The sequence below is a fragment of the Cetorhinus maximus genome, chromosome 7 (genome assembly GCF_964194155.1).
Source record: "Cetorhinus maximus chromosome 7, sCetMax3.hap1.1, whole genome shotgun sequence".
NCBI lineage: Eukaryota > Metazoa > Chordata > Chondrichthyes > Lamniformes > Cetorhinidae > Cetorhinus > Cetorhinus maximus.
Genome location: NC_135885.1, coordinates 16,095,915 through 16,100,616, shown reverse-complemented (window position 1 = coordinate 16,100,616; position 4,702 = coordinate 16,095,915). Strand labels below are relative to the sequence as shown.

The 4,702-nt window shown below is 45.7% G+C and overlaps 1 long non-coding RNA gene across 1 annotated transcript; it reads left to right on the top strand.

Annotated features, from left to right (window-relative positions):
* The first annotated feature begins 919 nt into the window (after positions 1–919).
* On the top strand, positions 920–2,405 carry LOC144682401 (uncharacterized). The gene is made up of 2 exons (XR_013577023.1): positions 920–1,074; positions 2,113–2,405. It is a non-coding gene; the product is annotated as an uncharacterized LOC144682401 (long non-coding RNA).
* The last annotated feature ends 2,297 nt before the right edge of the window (positions 2,406–4,702 follow it).

The following is a 4,702-nucleotide window of genomic DNA, read 5'->3' as shown; positions in this document are numbered from 1 at the left end:
ACTTCAATTGGCAGATGGGAGCAAAAGTGACAAATTCTGACAAATGGGACATTAAATGATTCAAATCTAGGACCTTAGCTGGTCGCGACTTTCCCTTTGGCAGGTCAAATAAAATCTGACGGCAACAGCTAAGTTGTCCTGGGCCAATATTCATCCCCTAAACAGATTACCCGATCAATGTCATGTTGCCATTTGTGGGAGCTTGCTGTGTGCAAATTGGTTGTTGCAACTCCTACATTGCAACAGTGACCACACTTTAAAAAGCACTTGATTGGCTACAGAAGTCAAGAAAGCTTTTATGTATAGATGCAAACCCTTTCGTGTCGTTGTTAAATAATTCGCTGATAATTATTTCATTACTCACTTAAATAATATTTCTTTGTAACATATACTTCCATCAACAGATATCCTATCTGAGTGGATAACTATTACACCACACAGAGCAAACTTGAATTTGATGGACACTTCAACTGGACATTGAGTGGCAGCAGCCTTTTACTCCGGTTAATATTATTTACCATCGACCAGCAACAGCATCTGCCATCTAATCGTACACAATTATCAGTCAATTACTGTAGGTTTGGGCATTGATAGCATGGCATTACTTGAAGAGACACCGGCCTGCCATCAATAGTATTGCGTTTTGTAGCACAAGTTTGCCAGAAAAGCTTTGGATTTTAATGGAATAAAGCAACATCTTTTCCACAGATAGGGGGTGGGAGGGGTCACTGGGGAGGGGTGGGGAGGGGGTAGCTCAAATCCTCTGTAGAACTTTTGTTTTTTTTTACCCCGCTGTTTGGATGTGATTGCCTGCAAACAGATAGGTGGATTGAATAAGGGAACGTTGACATGCCTATCATGGAGCCCTAATGTTAACAAACACTGGGTTGTCATGCACATCATGCCTGAGCAGGCTGAATAGAAGGTGCTATTTAAAGCTACCCCACAGTCAATTAAAATACAGTAATGATGACATCTGCAGCATACATGATGATCAAAGCAGAGATTGCCCACACAGCTTCTGACATGAAAACAGTGTGTTTGGCGGCAGACTGACACAGAGTAACAGGTCAGGTAATTATGAGAAAATCTATGATGTATCTGTTCGAATTGCTTAGCTTTTCCCATTATCAGAGCCATCAGAGTGAGCAGCGCTTTTCACTGCCAGTGATAGCTCGTAAAGCTGGTGACATTGTGCTCCCCTGCTGCAGATGGCAGTTCAGGAAGGGCTGAATTAATTTGACAATAAATAGGTGACAGCAGTTTCTGGCTCTTGCAATTTTTAATTGTGCCAAGACAGCTATCAACCCCCTCCCCCAACCCCCCCCCCACCCCACCCCCCACCCCACCACCACCACCACCACCACCCCCCACCATCCCCCCCCACCCCCTCCACATCTGGGAATCACTCGGAAGCAGAGCCGTGATTACTGATTCTCCTCAGCCTCGCCGCGACTTGATTTGCATGATAATTAGTTGACATCAACAAATTTTATTTTTTCAAACCAAATTGCATGCATTAATTATGGTGATTAAAGCATTCGGTGAACTTTGCCTTGATGTGTTTATTAAATTAATAAAGAACTTGACAGATGAGCGTGCAATACTCCTGGAGCAGCAAGCAGCCAAGGACATGGGTTTGTTTAAATTTGCAGCAAATTATTTGCTTCGCCAACATTGCAGCGACTCCCATTATCAGCTTTTCTCACTTTCCTTCTTCAACTAACCGCTTCCACTAATTAACCCTTTGATGGTCAGAAGGCATTTTAAAATGTTGGCATTTTCTTTTCCCCCCCCACCGTGTCAAGTGATTTCCTTTACTACTTTGTAACAGCGAGTGGTATCGAGGAGAATTCTAACAGCTTTCACTCCTGAATGGTATTAAGGGTCCTTTCTAAGCTTGATAAAACAATATAAGGTGCATATGAGTGCGCAGAAATGGGGACAGTATTTCATGCAAAAGCAGGACATAGGGACAAGAGGCAAATAGGAACAAAAGTGGAAACAGAACTGGGCCAAATTGGGACAACCCAAAGTTGCCCAGTTTGGATTATTGTTGGCTGCTGTAAGGTCACGGCTTGAAACGCTAACTCTGTTTTTTGCTCTCCACAGATACTGCCAGACCCGCTGAGTCCGCTGCATTTTCTGTTTCTCTGCAATGGATTTTTTTGTCTCACCTTTACTTCCGACTGTTTGGTGGAGGCCATTTTGTTCTTCTGTCACGGGTTTTGTGTGTGTCACTGGCAAATGAAATTGTTCAGCGAGGAAAGAAATGCACGTCACTGTTGACATTGTGCAAAACAATCCGATGATACGTTTTGATGGAAGTTACATCAGGGTTTCCATCTGTGAACAAGAGCAAAGAAATATTTGTCAAACTATTTTAATAAAGATAACAACTAACACATTTACATTGATATTGTCCTGCCCTAACAGTTTGTCACTGTGTTTTTAATGTCACCAGTTTGTATCAGTACAATCAGTTGTATCAAACTGCTACAAAAGTCTCAAAAAAGGAATTAAAAGGGGGCGGACCATCCAGCATCGACCTAGGTACCGGAAACGACAATGGCAAACTCAGCCTTGCTGCCCCTGCAAAGTCCTCCTTACTAACATCTGGGGGCTGGTGTCAAAATTGGGAGAGCTGCCTCACAGGCTAGTCAAGTAACAGCCTGACATAGTCATCCTCACGGAATCATACCTTACAGATAATGTCCCAGAAACCACCATCACCATCCCTGGGTATGCCCTGTCCCACTGGCAGGACAAGCCCAGCAGAGGTGGCAGCACAGTGGCATACACTCTGGATGAGCTGCCTTGGAGTCTTCAACATTGACTCCGGACCCCATGAAGTCTCATGGCATCAGGTCAATCATGAGCAAGGAAACCTCCTGCTGATTACCACATACTGCCCTCCCTCAGTTGATGAATCAGTACTCCTCCAGATTGAACACCACTTGTAGGAAGCACTGAGGGTGTCAAGGGCGCAGAATGTACTCTGGGTGGCAGACTTCAAAGCCCATCATCAAGAATGGCTTGGTAGAACCGTTACTGACTGAGCTGGCTGAGTCCTAAAGGACATAGTGCTAGACTGGTCTGCTGCAGGTGGTGAGGGAACCAACAAGAGGGAAAAACATACTTGACCTCACCCTCACCAACCTGCCTGTTGCAGACGCATCAGTCCATGACAGGATCGGTAGGAGTGACCGCTGCATAGTTGTTGTGGAGACGAAGTCTTGCCTTCACATTGAGGATATCCTCCATCATGTTGTGTGGCACTACACCTGTACTATATGGGATAGATTTCGAATAGATCTAGCAACTCAAGACCGGGCACCCATAAGGCACTGTGGACCATCAGCAGCAGCAGAATGGTACTTGAACACAATCTGTAGCCTCATGGCCTGGCATATCCCCTAGTCTACCATCACCAGCAAGCCAGGTGATCAACCCTGGCTCAATGAGAGTGCAGGAGGGCATGCCAGGAGCAGCACCAGGCATACCTAAAAAGGAGGTGTCAACCTGATGAAGCTATAACACAGGACTACTTGCATGACAAACAGCACAAGCAGCAAGTGATAGACAGAGCTAAGTAATTCCACAACCAACTAATCAGATCTAAGCTCTGCAGTGCTGCCACATCCAGTCGTGAATGGTTGTGGACCATTAAACAACTCACTGGAGGAGGAGGCTCCACAAATATCCCAATGATGGGGGAGTCTAACACATCAGTGCAAAATCTAAGACTGAAACATTTGCTACAATCTTCAGCAATTTCCCAGGTATGTCCACAAAAAGCAGGACAAATCCAACCCAGCCAATTACCGCCTCATCAGTCTACTCTCAATCATCAGTAAAGATGGAAGGGGTCATCAACAGTGCTATCAAACAGCAATAACCTGCTCACTGATGCCCAGTTTGGGTTCCACCAGGGCCACTCAGCTTCTGACCTCATTCCAGCCTTAGTTCAAACATGAACAAAAGAGCTGAACTCCTGAGGTGAGGTGAGAGTAACTGCCCTTGACATCAAGGCCGTGTTTGACCGAATGTGGCATCAAGGAGCCCTAGCAAAACTGGAATCAATGGGAATCAGGGAAAACTCTCCACTGGTTGGAGTCATACCTAGCACAAAGGAAGATGGTTGTGCTTGTTGGAGGTCAGTCATCTCAGCTCCAAGACATCACCGCAGGAGTTCCTCAGGGTAGTGTCCTCGGCGCAGCCACCTTCAGTTGCTTCATCAATGACCTTCCTTCCATCTTAAGGTCAGAAGTGGGGATGTTCGCTGATGATTGCACAATGTTCAGCACCACTCGCAACTCCTCAGATACTGAAACAGTCCATGTCCAAATGCAGCAAGACCTGGATAATATCCAGGCTTGGGCTGACAAGTGGCAAGTAACATTCACGCCATACAAGTGCCAGGCAATGACCATCTCCAACAAGAGGGAATCTAACCATCGCCGCTTGAGAATCAATGGCATTACCATCGCTGAATCCCCCACTATCAACACCCTGGGGGTTACCATTGACCAGAAACTGAACTGGAGTAGCCATATAAATACAGTGGCTACTAGAGCAGGTCAGAAGCCAGGAATCCTGTGATGATTAACTCACCTCCTAACTCCCCAAAGCCTGTCCACCATCTACAAGGCACAAGTCAGGAGCGTGATGGAATACTCCACACTTGCCTGGATGAGTGCAG